Here is a 22,816-nt window from a genome sequence, read left to right on the forward strand (position 1 = left end):
ATTCATTCACTTATTTGCGGAGCATAACAAATAACATGGAGGACATAGGGAGATGGAGAGAAGGGAGTTGAGGGAAATTGGAAGGGGAGATGAACCATGAGAGACTATGGACTCTGAAAAACAACCTGAAGGTTTTGAAGGGGTAGGGGGTGAGAGGCAGGGGGAACCAGGTGGTGGGTATTAGGGAGGGCACGGATTGCATGAAGCACTGGGTGTGGTGCAAAAACAATGAATTCTGTTATGCTGAAAATAAATGAATAAATAAATAAAACACTATTCATTGTCCATGAATGACTTTTCTTGCTCAAAATAAATTATGCTGATGGAAGTAGGATTAATATTATACTTTCTACTTACACAGCCATATAATACATCTTATGTTTAGTTGCTTCAAGTTCTTTTGGGCAGTTCCAGAAAACATGCCATAAAACACGAGCTACACTAAAATGTAGTGTGATTTCATAATATGCCAGTTGGAGGAAAGGATTAAACCCACTTATTACAAACATCCAATAAAACAAAGTTTAATTTAGGTTTGGTGGCTGGAGAACTGTCATTTTCTTTTAGCAAAACGATATTACCATGATTTTTCATGCTCTTTAATGAGATGTTTCTTGGCCAGATCACTTGAAGTAGCCAACACCTTTCTCATGTAGGTCAAAATTTATTAACTTGAATTCTCACTGTTCATAGATGGGCAGTTAGAGGCCCTTCTTTAGTATTACAGCAGGTGGCAGAATAGCACAAGTGTTTGGTTTCTCTTCCCAGAGCAGCCCTGGGGATTTAGACCAGGCTCAATATAAAAAACAATTAGGGGCCTAGCATGTACTAAGCCCCTGAGCTTGGGGCTTGCCCTACACTCCAGGAGGAGGATCCTCAAGTTCGGGAGTCCCAGGGAGCTCAGAGTTCTCTTACTGAACTCTGGGGGAGACAGTGCATAAAATGTTTCTTCTTCTCTGCCCCCTTCCCTTGCCTTTTTCTTCCCTCACTGTCCCTTCCTGGGCACAGATGTCCTACCTCAGAGTACCCTGCACTGTGGCTTCATAGCTATGGGGTCCTCCAGCCACAGCCCACAGGACCAAGTAGCCTTTCACTCACCCCTTTTCACCCCCACCTTCTCGGCCACAGGAGTCACAGGTGAGCGTTACCACCACTGTAGAAGCCAGGGTAACAGGCCCCACCAAGCTGCCTGGGCTCTGGTCTCCCTGAAAACCAATCCACACCCTCTCAGATGCAAACATGGATGGATCTCTTTGGCGTCTGGTGTGCTGTGCAGAGGAGCCTTTGTTCGGTTTTGAAATCCTACTAGTTTTAAATGGAAGGGGGGAGACAAATGGAAGACCTCAGTCTGCCATGATGCTGACCTCACTCCTCCCAAGAATGATGGTTTTAACCATTCTTTCTGGAATTACATGGGCAACTGGTCCACTAGTTTCAAAAGATTCCTCTTATTTGTGTGGATAATTCGTATCACATCCATACCTTCCTTTCCTCTCCATTTCAAAGAAAATATACCCATAGCCCATCTAACAGTAACCCAGTGTCATAAAACCACAAGGCATACTGAAGGAGGAGATGAACATGTCAGAAAATATATTAACATACAGAATATTTAAAATACATACAAAGATCCCAAAGAGTATATTTATGACTTTATTGTTGGGATAAATATTTTGATAAACTTGAAAATTCCTATATTAACCTTTCCCACATACTGTGAGCAGTGCAGGGCCCTCCTCCAAGATACAGTTCAGTTTAGATGTTTGTATTACTCAGTGTCCAGTCAGGAGGCAGAAACTACATGACTCATTTTAACATGGAAATTTTGATATAAAGAATTATTAAACAAAGGTTTTAACTATGAAATAAGTAAAAGAAAGCTCTAAGGAAACCAGAAGTAGGAGATACAGGAAGTAGACGCTACCTCTAAAAACAGAAGACATTTGAGAGAATAAGTCTGATGGTCTGTTTATTGGAGAAGGTGGAACTGGGATCCTCAGGTAGGGAAAGAAGTTCACCAACATGCCACAGACCAGGGCTGCTGGGCAGGAAAACTCTCACTAGAGAACTGGCAAGATTCCCTGGGAGACAGCCTTCTAGAACTGCTACAATGTACAATTGTAGCCTGCTACAATGCCATAGTCATTTACCTAAAGTCAGAGAAGCTAGGCCTTCTCAAGGCCACTGGCAGTAGCATCGTAAGATCAAGGAGTGAAAACACTGAGAGTGAGACGTCTGGGTGGCTCAGTGGGTTAAGCATCTGACTTCAGCTCAGGTCATGATCCCAGAGTCCTGGGAGCAAATCCCACATGGGGCTCCTTGCTCAATGGGGAGCCTGCTTTTCCCTCTGCCTGCCACTCCCCCTGCTTATGCTTGCTCACTCTCTCTCTCTCTCTGACAAGTAAATAAATAAAATCTCTTTGAAAACACAGCAAAAGAAGAAGAAAGCTTTTTCCCCAGCTATGTCTTGCTGTATTCCCTCTGGTGCCCTCTAGGAATTCACAGTGCTGACACAGCCAAAATCTGACTTGTATATGCCTCTGTGGATGAAACCAACTGAAAAACAAAGAAGGAATGCCCAGAATGCTGGCCTCCTTTGAAGATTCTTGGGTAAAAGCGGCCAGATTCTTACTGCGACTCAAGGTTCTCATGTAGGAAGTAAATGTTTAAATTTCGAGGAGAAACAGGCACATGTGGTGCTCATGTACTTCATGAACTCCTAGCCTCCTTGCCCTTATCACACACTGCCCCATATATTACTGTCCTGACCATTAAGGCTACACTTTCCTCCTTGCTTTGTGCTTGTGCTTGATGCATTGATATGACCCCAATTAAACTGGAGACAAAGCTTGGCATGAGGCCTTTTGCCACTAAAGTGTCTGGTCCCCAGGCCTCTCCTTTCTCCTAGGAAGGTGTCTGGAGTAATCTTTTCATTCGCCATCTCAGGGTTTGCTGACCAAACCCAACAGTGCACTAACCGACAAAGGCAGTGCCAAACGTGCCACATGGCAAAAATGAAATGTTTATGACATCCAGTATCCGCAAGTAGGGCACATAGAGGGTAGACTTGAATCAAAAGGCAAAGAACGGATAATGGGCAGATTTCACACCTCTAGATCCTCAGCTTCCCCATACACCATTTTACTCATATTGGAGCTTCTATGTGACAACACAACAACTCCACCTTTTCACCTATCTACATGGCTACACTTACAGTCTTACACTTACACTTTCTCAGTCTTTCCCCAAAATGGAAAAGACAGGCAGTCCCAAGCATTGAATTGAACAGTTATATTTAGTTTCTTCAGTCCAGCCACAATCATTTGACTATTCTGTTACCTAGAGATTATATTTGAAATATTACCATGGACAACTTGCATAAAATCACACTGGTAAGAAGAAAGAAGAAAGAAAATACATAATTAATACAAATAACATGACAAGAAACAAAAAATATACAAAACTACCACAGTCCTTGTCCTACTTTTGGTTACAGGCAGGAACTGAGATCTGTGACTTCCCTCTTCCACATCTGATTCTGTGTATTCTCATCTCTCTCAAAACCACAGGAGGTCAGAGTTCTGTACCTTGGAAGTAGACACACATTCATTCCTGAAGGTCTGAGTCCTCAAGAGTCTGGCTTCCTTGTGTTTCCTCTGGGTTCCATCCACCTTTGAAATTGGACTAGAAGTACTGAGAAGCCGTACATAGATCCTGGAACTGTGCTCATGGTCAAAGCTTTCTTCAATTCATCTGGGGTCTGGAAACGCTCTTCTTCATTCACATCTTTATTCTGGTAGCAGTTCTGTTCTCTCCAACTGCTGTTGACTCACAAGGGAACCCAAATTCTCATCTTCCCTTCCCTGAATTAATGCACCACCAGTATTTCAGAAATAATAGATATTTACTAAGGTTCATTAAGATAAGTATCTCTCGGGGCGCCTGAGTGGCTCAGTTGGTTGGGCGTCTGCCTTCGGCTCAGGTCATGATCCTCGAGTCCTGGGATCAAGCCCCACATTGGGCTTCCTGCTCAGTGGGGGACCTGCTTCTCCCTCTGCTCCTCCCCCTCCCTCTGCTCCTCCCCTGACTCATGCTCTCTTAAAAAAAAAAAATAGATAAGTAGGTCTCGTCCATCCCAGAATAAGAAAGATATACAATAGAATATTACACTCCACTCCTCTTAAAGTCCATCAACCATACATTTCTTCAGAAATGTTCAGATAAACAACATCTCTAGTCAGAGTGCACATTTCCTAAAATAAAGCTAGTGACTCACTCACAGCCTCTGGGTTTATCTGCACAACACAAACTGCATAAAATAAACACCATTTAATTCTTCAGAGTAATTCAGACCTCATCTCATTTCATATCAAAACAATGCAAAGACTCCATGAAATAATGTTCATGATCAAAAGAAACATGACTTCCAGTAGCAAAATTCAGGCTATCCCATATATGCTCAAACAGTCAACAGTTATCTCCTGATACCTGAGCATAGGCATGAACTGACTATTCTCAAAACCACACCCCAGCAGTCTACACCCAGAAGAGAAGGGCAAGACACCAGGTCTTCCAGGACTAACTTCAGAGCCTATAACCTCAGGGATTCTGCAGCTCTGGGAAGAGCCACCATGAGGAATCTAGAACCCTGTTGGGACCCTATGGGGACATAGCTTCACGGCCCCAGGGGAGTAATGGAGATTCAGTCCCTGGGAGAGCACCATCAACACCACAGCCTGAACCCCTGCCCTGAGAGGCTCACAGGCTACTCTGAAGACCAAAGAGGGTTGTTAAGGGGTACAGGGGTCTGCACAGGCCCACCCACCCCAGAGCAGATGGTCAGGGACACATCTCCTGACCTCAACCTGAAGTATGGAAACAGAGTCCCAGAGGCTAGTGGGAAGGAGAAAAGGTGGGAGCCATCAGTCACGTTGTAGAATGAGACATCCCCTTCCTTCAGGTCCGGGAAAACCCTTACCCTGTGAGGAATTGGCACAAGGAGTCCGAATTATCAGGGAAGGAATGGAGTTTATGTTCATACATCCCCACAACCCAGAACCCCTTTTCTGGTGATTCCTTGTACCAGCTCTTCCTCTCCACATCTCTCCTACAGACCCCCAGAGCCCACTCACTTCTGTCTTCATTCCTGATCTCCACTACCCAGTAACAGTGCCCTGATTGATGCCTTCCTGAACTAAGATGCTACACTGTTTTTCTGGGTCCTTAGTTGTATACTTCCAGGTCACACAAGACTTCATCAGAAACAGCAAGGTTTGGATGTGTAGATCCCGGATCCAGAGTGACAGACACTGCAGAGAGAATTGCCAAGCATTTGAGGTCTCCTCTTGCCCTATAACAAGGCACACATCAACCACCCGCACCACCAGACACCTAGATGCATGTGGGTAGGGTTAAACCTCCTGAGATTAGAATCTTGTGACTCAAGCACACACCCCACCAACCAGGAGAAGTAACTAAAGACTGATCCAGGAGGACAAGACTGGACTCCAACACTGAAGGGTATCTCTTTAGCATCTGAAATCATCCACACCCACCAATCCACCTACGTGACTTTCACCACCCCATCTGCACCCGCCACCACTGATGGGGCCAACATCTGTGTCCTGCTGTGTCACCACAGCAAGCTGAGGAGAGGTCAGCCACACTGGAGCAGCAGTAGGAGGACCCAGAAAGAACTCAAAGTAACTCACAAGGCAGGAACTTCTCCTTCCGCCAATCTACAAAAGAACCACATGTTTCTTGTTAAGGCTTTGAGAAGTCTGAACACACTGGGGTCTGTATCTAGTCTTCTGAAATACACTGATGCAAGGGTTATAGGGAAATATGTTTTGGAAACATTCCCTGATGCATTTATTACACACACACACGGCCATCACCCTACAGCCTTCCCATAAAAGCCAAGCCATAAAGCTTAACACCACTGAGAGGCTGTATAACAACCTGAAAAGAAGAATCTATGCCCAGATTCCACTCAAATTATGTTTTCTCAATCCTTAGCCACATATCCATCAGGAAAGTTAGGTTTTCTTGAAAAGAATGGGGGAGATCAAAATACAAGTACACAAGGCATACTTTAAAACACATATTTTAAAACACTGGTAGCTGCAACAGTCAGTTGAGCATCTGGCTCCTGATTTGGGATCAGGTCATATTCTCAGAGTGGTTGGATCCAGCCTCCCTACCAGGCTCCAGATTCAGCATGGAATCTGCTTGAGATTTTCAACCCTCCAACCGCTCCAGTGGTTCTAAATAAATACAATCTTTTTTTAAGATTTTATTTATTTGAGAGAGAGAGACAGAGATAGTGAGAGACAGCAAGAGCAGGGAGGAGAGAGAGAAGCAGTGTCCCCATTGAGCAGGGAGTCCAATGTGGGGTTCGATCCAAGGACCCTGGGGTCATGACCTGAGCCAAAGGCAGCTGCTTAAGAAACTGAACCACCCAGGGGCCCCTAAAATCTTTTTTTTTAAGATTTTATTTATTTATTTGACAGACAGAGATCACAAGCAGGCAGAGAGATAAGAGGAAGCAGGCTGCCCGCTGAGCAGAGAGCCCGATGCCGGGCTCGATCCCAGGACCCTGACATCATGACCTGAGCCAAAGGCAGAGGCTTTAACCCACTGAGCCACCCAGGTGCCCCTAAAATCTTTTTTTTTTAATTCAAGAAAAAAATAGCCAAACTGTGGAAAGAGCCGAGATGTCCTTCAGCAGATGAATATATAAAGCAGATGTGGTTCATATATACAATGGAATATTATTCAGCCATCAGAAAGGATGAATACCTACCATTTGCATTGACCTGGATGGAACTGGAGGGGATTATGCTAAGTGAAATAAGTCAAGCAGACAATGATCACATGGTTTCACTCATATGTGCAACATAAGGAATAGCATGGAAGACTTTAGGGGAAAGAAGGGAAAACTGAAGTGGGAGGAATAAGAGAGGGAGACAAACTATGAGAGATTATGGACTCCAAGAAACCATCTGAGGATTTCAAAAGGGTGGGGGTGGGAGGATGGGGTAGCCTGGAGACAGATATTAAGGAGGGGACATGTTGTGATGAGCACTGGGCATTACATGCAAATAATGAATCACAAACCACTAAACTAATGATGTACTGCATGATGACTAACATAACATAATAAAAAATATTTTATCAGTATGATTCATGGGAAAATATTTTTTAATTAATTAATTAATTAATGCACAAAAATTCAGCAGAGAAGGGGAAATGCTAAATATGATATTTGATCATCACTTTTCACATACATCCCAAGAATCAGCGAGGCTCTCTAAAGAGCCTCACACATCTGGGCCCCTGGTTTCCTTCACCTCTGGCTTCCCTTTCTCTACATTGACAGTTTATATCCCTGACCATAAATAGAAACAGCCAAAAAGAAAAAGCACATATTACACAGGTTCAAAGGGCCCAGATTCTTAACCTACCCCAGTACTAAAGGAACCTCTGGATAACTTTTCATTGCTTTAGGATCCCCAGACCACTCTCATGTCCCCACACCACTGGAAGATCAAGATGATCTCATTATCAGAGGCAAATCTGGTTACATGATTACTTTCAAACAGCTTAAAACAAGTATAAGTCCTCTCAGAAATCTCTCTAACAGGTATCAGGAGTTTATTACTTTTCATACATGCAAATAACTTGCACACCCTCTTGTATAATGCCTCTTGTATACTTCTACAAATCTGTGTTCTCACTTCTACCAAGCTTATCTGGCGATAATCTCTCCAAAGGAATCTCAGGCTCTCCACTTTACTTCTCCACTCCTCCTCCTTTCCTAACACATTTTTTCTTTCCTGATTTGAACTCCACTTTTCCCTAGTAAAGAATTTTAACTCTTCTAGTTTTCTCCTTTTGCATCTTCACATTTTGCCTTAAATAAATCCAACCAAGTTAAGCCCATCAGGTAAGAGCAATATTCTCCTAAAAAGAGAGATAATGGTTGTGAACAATTATCAGTAGCTGTTTTTAAAAACACATACACAATCTGGAAGAAATGGATGCATTTCTAGAGACGTATAAACTACCACAACTGAACCAGGAAGAAATAGATAACCTGAACAGACCCATAACCAGTAAGGAGATTGAAACAGTCATCAAAAATCTCCAAACAAACAAAAGTCCAGGACCAGACGGCTTCCCAGGGGAATTCTACCAAATATTTAAAGAAGAATTAATTCCTATTCTCCTGAAACTGTTCCAAAAAATAGAAATGGAAGGAAAACTTCCAAACTCATTCTATGAGGCCAGCATCACCTTGATCCCAAAACCAGACAAGGATCCCACCAAAAAAGAGAATTACAGACCAATATCCCTGATGAACACAGATGCGAAAATTCTCACCAAAATACTGGCCAATAGGATCCCACAGTACATTAAAAGGATTATTCACCACGACCAAGTGGGATTTATTCCAGGGCTGCAAGGTTGGTTCAACATCCGCAAATCCATCAATGTGATACAATACATTAATAAAAGAAAGAGTAAGAACCATATGATACTCTCAATAGATGCTGAAAAAGCGTTTGACAAAGTGCAGCATCCCTTCCTGATTAAAACTCTTCAAAGTGTAGGGATAGAAGGCACATACCTCAATATTATCAAAGCCATCTATGAAAAACCCACCGCAAATATCATTCTCAATGGAGAAAAACTGAAAGCTTTTCCGCTAAGGTCAGGAACACGGCAGCGATGTCCGTTATCACCACTGCTGTTCAATATAGTACTAGAAGTCCTAGCCTCAGCAATCAGACAACAAAAAGAAATTAAAGGCATCCAAATCGGCAAAGAAGAAGTCAAACTATCACTCTTTGCAGATGATATGATACTCTATGTGGAAAACCCAAAAGGCTCCACTCCAAAACTGCTAGAACTCATACAGGAATTCAGTAAAGTGTCAGGATATAAAGTCAATGCACAGAGAAATCAGTCGCATTTCTTTACACTAACAACAAGACAGAAGAAAGAGAAATTGAGGAGTCAGTCCCATTTACAATCGCACCCAAAACCATAAGATACCTAGGAATAAATCTAACCAAAGAGGCAAAGAATCTATACTCAGAAAACTATAAAGTCCTCATGAAAGAAATTGAGGAAGACACAAAGAAATGGAAAAATATTCCATGCTCATGGATTGGAAGAACAAATATTGTGAAAATGTCTATTCTACCTGAAGCAATCTACACATTTAATGCAATCCTTATCAAAATCCCATCCATTTTTTTAAAGAAATAGAACAAATAATCCTAAAATTTATATGGAACCAGAAAAGACCTCGAATAGCCAAAGGAATATTGAAAAAGAAAGCCAAAGTCGGTGGCATCACAATTCCAGACTTCAAGCTCTATTACAAAGCTGTCATCATCAAGACAGTATGGTACTGGCACAAAAACAGACATATAGATCAATGGAACAGAATAGAGAGCCCAGAAATAGACCCTCAACTCTATGGTCAACTAATCTTTGACAAAGCAGGAAAGAATATCCAATGGAAAAAAGACAGGCTCTTCAACAAATGGTGCTGGGAAAATTGGACAGCCACATGCAGAAAAATCAAATTGGACTATTTCCTTACACCACACATGAAAATAGACTCAAAATGGATGAAGGACCTCAATGTGCGAAAGGAATCTATCAAAATCCTTGAGGAGAATACAGGCAGCAACCTCTATGACCTCAACCGCAGCAACTTCTTCCTAGGAACATCGCCAAAGGCAACGGAAGCAAGGGCAAAAAATGAACTATTGGGATTTCATCAAGATCAAAAGCTTTTGCACAGCAAAGGAAACAGTGAACAAAACCAAAAGACAACTGACAGAATGGGAGAAGATATTTGCAAACGACATATCAGATTAAGGGCTAGTATCCAAAATCTATAAAGAGCTTATCAAACTCAATACTAAAAGAACAAATAATCCAGTCAAGAAATGGGCAGAGGACATGAACAGACATTACTGCAAAGAAAACATCCAGATGGCCAACAGACACATGAAAAAATGTTCCACATCACTCGGCATCAGGGAAATACAAATCAAAACCACAACGAGATACCACCTCACACCAGTCAGAATGGCTAAAATTAACAAGTCAAGAAATGACAGATGCTGGCGAGGATGTGGAGAGAGGGGAACCCTCCTACACTGCTGGTGGGAATGCAAGCTGGTGCAACCACTCTGGAAAACAGTGTGGAGGTTCCTCAAAAAACTGAAAATAGAGCTACCCTACGACCCAGCAATTGCACTACTGGGTATATATCCTAAAGATACAAACGTGGTGCTCTGAAGGGGCACGTGCACCCAAATGTTTATAGCAGCAATGTCCACAATAGCCAAACTATGGAAAGAGCCTAGATGTCCATCAACAGATGAGTGGATAAAGAAGATGTGGTATATATACACAATGGAATACTATGCAGCCATCAAAAGACATGAAATCTTGCCATTTGCGACGACGTGGATGGAACTAGAGGGTATCATGCTTAGCGAAATAAGTCAATCGGAGAAAGACAACTATCATATGATCTCTTTGATATGAGGAAGTGGAGATGCAAGGCGGGGGGGGGGTTGGGGGGAGGTAGGAAAAGAAAAAATGAAAAGATGGGATTGGGAGGGAGACAAACCATAAAAGACTCAATCTCAAGAAACAGACTGAGGGTTGCTGGGGGGAGGGGAGACGGGAGAGGGTGGTGGGGAAATGGACATTGGGGAGGGTATGGGCTATGATGAGTGCTGTGAAATGTGTAAACCTGGCGATTCACAGACCTGTACCCCTGGGGATAAAAATACATTATATGTTTATTAAAATAAAAATTTTTTTAAATAAATAAATAAAAAATAAAAACACATACATATCACATATCATAATGTTAAATATTTAATTATAATATATATTTAATAATTAATATGATTATAACATATATAAGTTATTGCTCTTCTTACACAACAATAGACAAAATGTGTTGTATATAATTGCAGGTGGTTCACAGACCCCACCCCCAGGAATCCATAAATATCCTGGTGGCACTGCATTTCAGATTCAGATCACCTGCCCTAAAGTATTTAATTCCTCAACACCTAAGGAGGCTTAAAGGAAGAAACCCAGTTCCAACAGGGAGTCAGAGCATGAGGAAGCAAAATAAAGACCAGCATACCAGAGGTTTAGCAAGAAACAGGAAAATCAAAACCGGAGACCAAAAAGTAGGAATGTCAGGGTAAAATGGATTCAGAACCAAGAATCCACCTAGGAAGACCTGAGTTCTAAGCAGCCAAGCTTGGTTTCTGAAATCCTCTACACACAACAGTTTCTGATTTATAAAGTCACTATCCTGTTCCGGACCTCTCTGTTGTCAATGCACCAATTAAACGTATGAATTGAGCAGTGGGTTCAGAGGGTGTTGGTAACCCTAACAGTGACCTGCAGTAGAGAGTGGGTCAGAATGGAGGCAGATCTGTGTTCCCAAGGACAGTCCTTACAGTGTTAAGAGAAGGAAGACAAAAGTGACAAGGGTAGCAGGACACCAACCCCATCCTGGTGTAGGGTCTGTGACATAGAAGGTGGCTGAGCTGAGCCTGGGGAAATAAGGTAACAGGAAACTGAGTAGCTTACCTGCCTCCAGATGTGCCTTCCTCCAGACTGAAAGGGAACACACCCTGGAGAGACCTCAGTCAGAACAAGCCTGCACAGCATTCATGTACTGACCCTTGCCTGCCCTCTGGGCTACAGGTGAACGCTAACTGCAGAGTGGGGAGAGGCTGGACAGGAAATGACCTCCTGCCAGGTGCTGACATACACTGTATAAAAAATTACAGGGATAAAATATATAAAATTCCATAATTATAGAAACATCATTACTACACCTGGTGATTTTGAACACAGAGATATTTGAGAAATAACGCAAAAGGAGAGATAATTTCAGGTAGGGATGTGAGGCCAATGTGAGGCCTCACATGTGAGGATGTGAGGCCAATCCTTCTCAGATAACACAATCACTATCTGGGGACATTGACAGCTCATTCCACCACATTCTCACACATAGTCTGTCTAGTCCTTTACCCATCTCTTTGTGATCACAACTTCCAGGAACTGGAGAAAACACACTCTCCCTGGTTAGTGTTATGGAGCTAAGGTCACACTCCTATCCTTAGTGACCACATTAATTTATATAGTTCTTTTCTTGAAATCTCAAGCAGCAGGCTTTTGGATTCCAAGTGCTGACAGAACTAGTTGCACTGAAGGCTAAGGAGCTAGCAATATGGCACACAGGTCAGCATTGGAATAAACCCAAGATGCATGACAGACTCCAGGAACCACCATCACCCCCAGGTTTCCAGGAACTGGGTGGGAAACAGTGGCCCAGATTGGAGAAGCTCATGGAACAGGGTTCTTCCTCCCACCAGCTTCTGCTTCTGCCCCAGAGAAGGGTCCACATGTTTCTGCCCGAAACAAGAAGGGACACCTTGACTTAGGTGGAACAAAAACACAAGGACACCTGGACAGTCACTCACCAGTCAGGTAAACAGAATTCCTCCAGTCTGAAAGGCAACACAGGAAACAGGTGAGCTAAGAACCAGAACGTCTCCTTCAAAGAAGACACAGAAACTTTTAGAGAAAAAGCAGAACTTACTGAGATCTGCTTGGAGTTCTTCTGAAAGAAAGTGAGAAATGAGCATGAACCCCCATCTCTAAGAACACCAAAGATTGCACCTGACAAACCCACAAATGCACATGTCAGTATCCTAGAAGTTACAGCTCCAGATCCATCGAGCCTCCACAGCTCCATGTCCTCTCTGGACCTCCTCAGCCACTTGCTCCAGGGCAAGGGCCCTCTGTCCACTTTTCCTCTGCACCGCTTGTCACACTCACAGACCGTGGCCACTGCCCTGCCTTACCTCTGGCTTTCAGTGCCTCCTCCTTTGCCCACTGGTCCTCCTCCTTTTCCCTATGGAGTTTCTCCCATTCCTTCATCTCCTGGCACTTAGCAGTTTGTTCTCTCTTGGTGTAGTAGGCAGTCCCAAAGAGTAAGAATATGAACAAGGTCAGGATCACCATGAAAGCTGACATCCAGGGAGAAGTCTGGGGAAAGAATTCCTCTGTGTCCAGCCAAACATGCAGTCAGGGGCACAGCCCAGAACAGTCCACGCAGCACGTCCAGGGACTCCCAGTCCCTCCCTATGGCACTACTGGGAGAGGGAAACAGCACGGACCTGGGATAAAAATGGCCATTGCTTTCTCTTGGCTCAGGACTGGGTTAAGAAGGAAGCAGGTCACATTCTCCGAAGAGCTATGTTTCACCACCAGCGCAGCCTCCACACTGAACAGCCCTTCAGCATTTTGGACATGAGTCTCAGAAATGTCAAGAACTTCTCTCCACTGAGTGCTCTCCACTGTACCTGGGGCTTTGGGAACCACCCCGATGCCTTACATACCACTCGGACCCCGTCCTCCTCTGGCCCTGTGATGAGCACTGGAGCGGCAGAGCCCATACCTGCAAGAGAGAAGTGGGAGAGTACAAGGAGGTCTCCCAGAGCCCAAGGATGCAAGCAAAGCCTTCCTGTGCACACCTCCAGGGGCAGCATTGCACTCTGGGGGCTCCACTGGGGAGTGACCACAGCAGTGAGCAAAGCAGGGGTCCTAAAACAAAAAACAAAATGAAGGAGCATGGGGACCTGTGGTAGGCAGAGAAGGCAGGTTTCTTCTCCCCAAACATGAGGGTGGGAAGTCCATTGTCCAGAGTGACAGAAGGAGGAATTTGCTCTCAGATTCCATCCTTCTCTGCTCTTCTCACCTCACACACTCTCCAGGTCATCTGCACACACACTGCCACTTGGTACATCACTTCACCTTCATAAAATCTAACTACCTCCTGAGCATCCTTCCTAATATCCACATCCCTGAGGGTTACCTCTGCCTGAATTCCTCACAGATGCTTCTAAAATCAAATCCTGAACAGGTTCATACTTGGTCCCATCTTTGATAGCCTGATGATGAAAACATTCCAATCCTCCAATTCCTCACAGCCAGCTCACCCTCAGCCACATACTGTTAATGCCTTCACACACTGCTTCTAGGCTCCATCATGTGACTTGGCTCAGCCACTGAGAGTTCAGGGAATATGACTCCAGCAGTGGTTGGAAACTCCTTTTGCCATTTGCCTTGCCCTCTCCCATGAAAAGGACATGCTCAGGCTAGCACTGCCTTTCTAGCTAAAGTTGTCCTAGACCAGCCAAGAGCCAGCTAAACAACACCGATGTGAGCAAACCCAGCCAAGGACCACTGTCAGGACAAATAAAAATTAAGGCAAAGAGGCTTAATTGTCCCTGTTGAAAATAAAGGAAGAAAGTCCCTTCCTTCTTTTTTTTTTTTTTCATCATTTATTGAGAAAACTTGTGACTGTGGGTGCTTTCTCTCCTCTTTGAAATGTACATAAGTCCACTGAAAAACACAGATAGGCCTTTTGCCAGCTTTCTGATCCAGGAATGTCTTTCTCAAAGATCTGGGAAACTTCTCTTTGAACAGCTCACTCAAGGAAGACAGCACCCCTTTCTCCTCCTTCCTGTGCCAGGGTACAGGCCTAACCTCAGTGGGCACCAGTATCCTCATGTAAAACTACTTCCTGTTATAAAAATGGGAGACTTTGTTTTTCTTCTGGATAAGGTCAACTAGCTAACATAGATGGTCACCCTATTACTATGTAAATCTAGGGTGAACTGTTTGTGACAGATGGTGCTGTCATGTCCACTTACTTGAGAGCTAGTAACCAACTATCCTGAGAACATATGTGTAATGAGCTGTGTCTGCATGGCTATGGCAAAGAGTGGTTTTCTTTGTCTTTGCATCTCTTCAAAGATTGCCTATGATACACATCACATTTTGGTAAATCTAATTCTATAATAAAAGGGTTTTCCTTCCCACTATCTGTGTGAAGGAGATTTCTGAGAGATTTCCTTTAAATTATATTTCCCCAACATGACCAAAGATGTATGAGCAAACCCAGTTAAGAGTAGCCGAATACTGCTACAAATGGCTAACAGACACATGAAAAAATGTTCAACATCACTAGCCATCAGGGAAATAAATATCAAAACGACATTGAGAGGCACCTGGGTGGCTCACTGGGTGAAGCCTCTACCATCAGCTCAGGTCATGATCTCAGGGTGCTGGGATCAAGCCCTGCATCTGGCTTTCTGTTCAGCAGGGAGCCTCCTTCTCCACCTCTCTCTCTGCCTGATGTTCTGCCTACTTGTGAGCTCTCTCTCTCTGTCCAACAAAAAAATAAAATCTTAAAAAAAAAAATACATTGAGATACTACCTTACATCAGTTAGAATGGCAAAGATTAACAAGGCAGGAAACAACATATCTTGGAGAGGATGTGGAGAAAGGGGAACCCTCTGACACTGTTGGTGGGAATGCAAGTTGGAGCAGCCACTTGGGAAAAATAGAGCTACCCTATGACCCCGCAATTGCACTACTGGGTATTTACCCCAAAGATACAGATGTAGTGAAAAGAAGCCAATATTCATAGCAGCAATGTCCACAACAGCCAAACTGTGGAAGGAGCTGAGATGCCTTCAACGGATGAATGGATGAACAAGAAGTGATTCATGTACAAGTGGAATATTACTCAGCCATCAGAAAGGATGAATACTCACCATTTTCACTGACATGGATGAAACTGGAGGGGATTATGCTAAGTGAAATAAGTCAAGCAGAGAAAGACAATTATATGGTTTCACTCATATGTGCAACATACGGAATAGCATGGAAGACATTAGGGGAAGGAAGGGAAACCTGAAGCAGGGATATCGTAGGTGGAGATGAACCATGAGAGACTATGGACTCTGGGAAACAATCTGAGGGTTTCAGAGGGGAGCGGGTGGGAGGATGGTTTAGCCCAGTGATGGGTATTAAGGAGGGGATGTGTTGTGATAAGCACTGGGTGTTCTACACAAATAATAAATCACTGAACACTACATCAAAAACTAATGATGTACTATCCATACTCGAGGAACTACAGAACACTCATGAAAGAAGTTGAAGAAGACACAAAAACCAGAAAAGCATTCCGTGCTCATGGGTTGAAAGAATAAACATTGTTAAAATGTCTATACTGCCTAGAGCAATCTATACTTTCAATGCCATCCCAATCAAAATTCCACCAGCATTTTTCAAAGAGCTGGAAAAAAACAATCCTAAAATTTGTATGGAACCAGAAGAGACCCAGAACTACTAAGGAAATGTTGAAAAAGAAAAATAAAAGTGGGGGCATCACGTTGCCTGATTTCAAGCTTTACTACAAAGTTGTGGTCACCAAAACAGCATGGTACTGGCACAAAAACAGACACATAGACCAGTGGAACAGAGTAGAGAACCCAGATATGGACTCACAACTCTATGATCAACTAATCTTCGAGAAAACAGGAAAAAATACCCAGTGGAAAAGAGACAGTCTCTTCAATAAATGGTGCTGGGAAAATTGGACAACTATGTGTAGAAGAATGAAACTTGACCATTCCCTTACACATACACAAAGATAAACTCAAAATGGATAAAAGACCTCAACATGAAGCAGGAATCTGTCAAAATCCTGGAGGAGAACATAGGCAGTAACCTCTTCGACACTGGCCACAGCAACTTCTTTCAAGACATGTCTCCAAAGGCAAAGGAAACAAAAGCAAAAATGACCTTTTGGGATTTCATCAAGATCAAAAGCTTCTGCACAGCAAAGGAATGTCAACAAAATAAAGAGGCAACCCACCGAATGGGAGAGATATTTGCAAATGACACTCCAGACAAAGGGCTGATATCCAAGATCTATAAAGAACTCCTCAAACTCAAAACAGGCAAAACAGATAATCACATCAAAAAATGGGCAGAAGATATGAACAGACATTTCTCCAAAGAAGACATACAAATGCCAACAGACACATGAAAAAAATGTTCATCATCATTAGCCATCAGAGAGATTCAAATCAAAACCACATTCAGCTACCACATTACACCAGTTAGAATGGCCAAAATTAACAAGACAAGAAACAAAAAGTGTTGGAGAATATGTGGAGAAAGGGGAACCCTCTGACACTGTTGGTGGGAATGCAAGTTGGTGCAGCCACTTTGGAAAACAGTGTGGAGATTCCTTAAGAAATTAAAAATAGAGCTTCTCTATGACCCTACAATTGCACTACTGGGTATTTATCCCAAAGATACAGATGTAGTGAAAAGAAGGGCCATCTGTACCCCGATGTTCATAACAGTAATGACCATGGTCACTAAACTGTGGAGAGAGCCAAGATGCCCTTCAACAGATGAATGGATAAAGATGTGGTCCATATACACAATGGAATATTATGCCTCCATCAGAAAGGATGAATACCCAACTTTTGTATCAACATGAATGGGACTGGAGGAGATTATGCTGAGTGAAATAAGTCAAGTAGAGAGAATCAATTATCATATGGTTTCACTTACTTGTGGGGCATAAGGAATAACACAGAGAACATTGGGAGTTAGAGAGAAGTGAGTTGGGGGAAATCAGAGGGGGAGATGAACCATGAGAGTCTGTGGAGTCTGAGAAACAAACTGAGTGTTTTGGAGAGGAGAATGGGGGGTTAGGTGACCCTGCTGTTGGGTATTATGGAGGGCACATGGAACACTGGGTGTGGTGTATAAACAATGCATCTTGAAATACTGAAAAAAATTTTTTTAATTTAAAAAAATCATTATATGTTGAAAAATGTTAACATTTTGGATATATTGGGTTAAATAAAATACTAAATTTTTTTAAAAACTAATGATGTACTATATGGTAACTAACATAACATAATTTAAAAAGGGCAGCTAACTACATGAGCACTGGGTGTTATATGCAACTGATGACTTATTGAACTCTACATCTGCAATTAATGATGTACTATATGTTGGCTAATTGAATTTAAATTTAAAAAATGAAACTGGAAAAATGAAGAGAAAAAGAAGAAGCCAAACACAGCCTAGATTAGCTAAATTCACTTAATGCCCAAGTTAAATAAATAGCTCTCTGCCACTGAGAGCTCTGTACTGTGTGTTACACAGCATCATGACAATTGGGAAATAACATATAATTATCAATATTTCTACTACAGTTAAACAATTCGCAAAAGCGAAACCCTAGGATTCTCTGTAGTCCCCTCTTCCCCCTTCACCTATCGCCAAATCTACTGATTCATTTGTGTCTCGTTTCCAAACCTCTCTGAAGCCAAATATCTCCTACCCCAGAGCACCCACATGAAGTCAGACAGCCAACCTTCCTCTGTGTAACTACGTTCATGCCTTCAGTCTCCTCACCTTTCATCTATCCTCCCTCACACTGTCAAAGCAAACCACCCACCCTACACCACTCTTTAAAATTTCTTCACCTCTACATTCAAACTCTGTTACATAGCACAAAAAGCCTTCCATACTATCACTTCTGCCTCTCCCTCACTAAACAGCTCTCCATTTCTCCCCAGTTTCCACTCCTGCACTCCCCAGGGAACACACACTCCAGCTCCAGGACTGTATGGTTAACTCTTCATAACCATAATCACCATGCTCTCTGTGCCCCTCATAGTCCAGACCACAAACCAGAAAGGCCCTTTGGAAGAGACTGGTGATCCCAAGTACCTTCTCAAGTATGTGCTACTCACAAAAGTTTCCTGATCAATCTCTTCTCTGTGTACCTGGTCCAGAAACACCTGTTTATGCCAGGATTCTCACTTCTCCCCACCTCACTATTCACCTCTCTCACCAACCATGTGGCCTCCCAGTGTGCCCAGCACACCTGCCACATGCCTAACTTGGTTATTTCACATAGCTGTTCTTCTGCTTGGAATTCTCACCCCCAGAGATCCACTTCTCCAAATGCCTACTCACCACTACCTAACACCCTCTATAACCCAACTGTTTACACTTTTATTGCTTTTAGAAAATGAACTCTACAGAGCAAGGATCATGGTTTGTTCAGTAATGCCTCCAGGTACCCAGAAGGGGAGCTGACACTTCATGGGGATTCTATATGCACACTGAATTAATGAGTAAGTGAAGACACCTCCTTTCCTTCAGCTGTAAAATGAGGGGCTGATTTACTTGGCCCCAAGTTTGTTCCCAGCTCCAATACTACGGCACCCTAAATATAGATCAATGACCCACCTGCCACCTTCAGTTCTAAACTGGCAGATTCATAGAAGCTTCCCTTTCTGAAGAAGCAGGTATATAGCCCGTTGTCAAAAGCCTGAATGTGCAGGATGGCCTCTCCCCAGGTGAGAAATTCCTTCACCAGTGAGGTCCGCCCTGTGTACTGGGCCAACTGCGCCTCTCTCTGCTCCTGCTGGTTTTGACAGATGAACACTGCTTCTGAGAAATTTGAGCGGAACCACCGCAGCTCCATGTTCTCCACATTCATGGCCGGGAACACACAACATGGCAGCATGATGTCCCCACCCACAGCTGCCGCAATGGGTTCTGAGGAGCCAATCACCACGAACTCCTCTGTAGACACAGACATAAGGGTGAGAAAGCAGGAGAGATGCAGAACAGGGAAGGGAACACACTGTCAGGTGGGAGGCGCAGACAAGTGGGGTAAGAGTCAGATAGGAGGTCTTGACCTGAAGGACTCAGCTTTTACCACTCTGTACCTGGGCAAGATGCTCTTACCACATACTTGAGACTCAGCAATGTTGTCAAAGAGACTCCCTCAGCAGCCAGCCCACAGCTCTGGGCCTCAGAGAAGACAGCAAGGCTCAGGGCTGGCAACAGTCCCCTGCAAGAGCACAGCCTTTCCTACCGCTCAGTATGCCAATGGGTTGGAGGCCCCACAACCCTGATGCCAAGAAAGCCCACCCAGCCCTTTGGAAATGTTCCCAGCCTGCTCTGCCCACAGGACCAGACCCCTTCCACCTCAGCACAGGGGCCTCCTCCATGCCTGCATGAGTCACAGGCCACCACAGAGGCCCAGGGACACAGGGCCCAGACACAGGCCCCTCCCCATGAATGACATGCCAGCTTCTGCATGCTTTTCTTCTCCTGATCCCTCAATATGACCAGGGAATGACTGAGAAGCATAAGAGTCAGATTACATTCTCCTAAAGGACACTGTGGATCCCACTACCCACACCCTGTCCTGCTTGGGACCAACGACCTGGCCTTGCTCCCAGCAAAGCTCTCTCAGCCTGTGTTCACTTTTGATTGTTCTGAATGATCTGCTACATTTGTTTTAATGAAACAAAGATTGACCCATCAATGCATGCAATTTCTGCCTAGATATCTGGCCAGAAATATTAAAACTCTGGGTAAACCCAGGACTTCTACATATACCTGAACACATCCCATGCAGTTATCCCCAAATGTGCATTTCTGCCAATATCCACTTAGAATCAGGAGTATTGGGAAAACCCATCTTCATTGAAAAATAATGAATGCACAAGGACCAATATTAGCCTCCAGGTCCATCCCCCACTGCCGCCAAATTTCCCTGCCCAACAGGGAGTCTCCTTAAGGCCTGAGAGACATTAGGAGAATTTTATACAAGAACAGAGGGAAAAAAAACTATTGAGTACCTAGTAAGTGCCAGTACCTGGGCTACACAAGTTGTTCTTATGACACTTCATTCTCACACATGCAAGAGAGATGTAGGAAGACATGAGCCCTGCCATCTAATAAGCCTTCATCCAGGAACTTTCTAGAAGGAGGGCTGGAGCTGCACCAACACTGCCCCCCACACACCCCAGTACTGAAGCCCAGCCCAGCCCCCAGCTCCACACAACTCAGGATGAAAGAGGAGAAGGAAGGGGACCTTGGATTCAACAATAGCCCAGCATGATTGGGCCAGAAAGCTTATCTCCCTTGAATGCTGGCCCTTTGATCCCATGTTGGAAGAGGAGGGGAAAGAATGACAAAGCACAGGGAAGATTTTCCTGAAGGACAGTGGAAAGACACCTGGAGACATTACAGGAAAGACATCAAACAGCAAACTTCACTCCCCCCACCCACACACTGCCAGTTCATCAGGCTCACGGTCCAGCTATTTGTGAACAAACACTATTCGCTGGCCATGAATGATCTTTCTTGCTCAAAATAAATTATCTAGTGGGGTGTTAGGATTGCACTTTCTACTTGAACAGCCATATAATAGCTGTTAGCATATAATATAATAGCACATAATAGCTTCAAGTGCTTTTGAAACACTTCCAGACAAATACCTAGGCTTTAAAACAATGGCTAAGGTAAAAATAATTATGAATTTCTAATGTGCCCGTTTGTAGGAAGTATTAAACCCACTTTTTAAAAACCTCTAATTAGGTAAAGCTTAATTTATTTTAATTTTTTGACTCATTTTTATCTGAATGTAATTGACAGACAATGTTGTTATTTTTCAGATGGCAACACACTGATTCAACAAGTTAAACATTATTCTATGCTCTCCACAGGTGTACCTATCATCTAACTGGGAGCCTATCTCCCATTCTCTTCACCCACTTTGGCCCACACCACACTCCATCTCCCCTCTGGCAAGCATGGGTTTCTGCTCCATATTCACAGGTCTGATTCTGCCTTTTGTTTGTTTACTTATTCATTTGGTTTGTTTGTATTCCATATATGAGTAAAATCATGCAGTATTTGTCTTTCCCAGTCTGACTTCTTTCACTTAGTATAAAACCTTCTAGATCCATCCATGTTATCACAAATAGCACAATCTCATCCTTTCTTCTGGCTGCATACAATTCTATTCTGTTTATGCATACTACCTTCACCTTGCCCATCTGTCACTGGACTGGTAGATTGTTTCCATATCTTTGCTATTATAAATAATGTTACAATAAATATGGGGGGGTTTTTATGCCTTATCAAATTCATATTTTCATTAACTTTGGATAAACACTTGATGAAAGAAAACAGAACAAGGCCTAGAATTTGCTGTGGCTCATAAGTTACAGGCATACAGATTACAACACTTCTGCAGCTCCCTTAAGGACTTCCTTTCACGTGTGACCACTATAGCTTTGTTCTTTGTAGTTTTACTTCCCTGTGATAACCATAAGCAGCCCCACCCAAAATATGGTAGCAATTACCTTACGAACTTTGGTCCACCAATATACATCCCAAGGGTCTCAGGATTAATGTTTTACTAGAAAGTAGTAAATAACTTTATCTTTTTTTTGTTTTGTTTTGTTTTGTTTTTTCATATTTTATTTTATTTTTTTTTATTTTTTTTATTTCTTTTCAGCGTAACAGTATTCATTGTTTTTGCACCACACCCAGTGCTCCATGCAATATGTGCCCTCCCTAATACCCACCACCTGGTTCTCCCAACCTCCCACCCCCGACCCCTTCAAAACCCTCAGGTTGTTTTTCAGTGTCCATAGTCTCTCATGGTTCACCTCCCCTTCCAATTGCCCTCAACTCCCTTCTCCTCTCCATCTCCCCATGTCCTCAATGATATTTGTTATGCTCCACAAATAAGTGAAACTATATGATAATTGGCTCTCTCTGCTTGACTTATTTCACTCAACATAATCTCTTCCAATCCCGTCCATGTTGCTACAAAAGTTGGGTATTCATCCTTTCTGATAGAGGCATAATACTCCATAGTGGATATGGACCACATCTTCCTTATCCATTCATCCATTGAAGGGCATCTTGGTTCTTTCCACAGTTTGGCAACCATGGCCATTGCTGCTATAAACATTGGGGTACAGATGGCCCTTCTTTTCACTACATCTGTATCTTTGGGATAAATACCCAGTAGTGCAATTGCAGGGTCAT

At 43.2% G+C, this 22,816-nt stretch overlaps 1 pseudogene across 1 annotated transcript; it reads right to left on the reverse strand.

The window, feature by feature from the left end:
- Positions 1–4,765: 4,765 nt before the first annotated feature.
- Positions 4,766–19,559, reverse strand: LOC308344387 (butyrophilin subfamily 3 member A2-like; annotated as a pseudogene). The gene is made up of 5 exons: positions 19,205–19,559; positions 13,245–13,525; positions 12,930–13,094; positions 12,546–12,639; positions 4,766–4,979 (listed from the first exon to the last, which is right to left on the reverse strand). The product of its transcript is annotated as a butyrophilin subfamily 3 member A2-like (transcript).
- Positions 19,560–22,816: the final 3,257 nt, after the last annotated feature.

Source organism: Martes martes, assembly GCF_963455335.1.
Source record: "Martes martes genome assembly, chromosome: 6".
Taxonomy (NCBI): Eukaryota; Metazoa; Chordata; class Mammalia; order Carnivora; family Mustelidae; genus Martes; species Martes martes.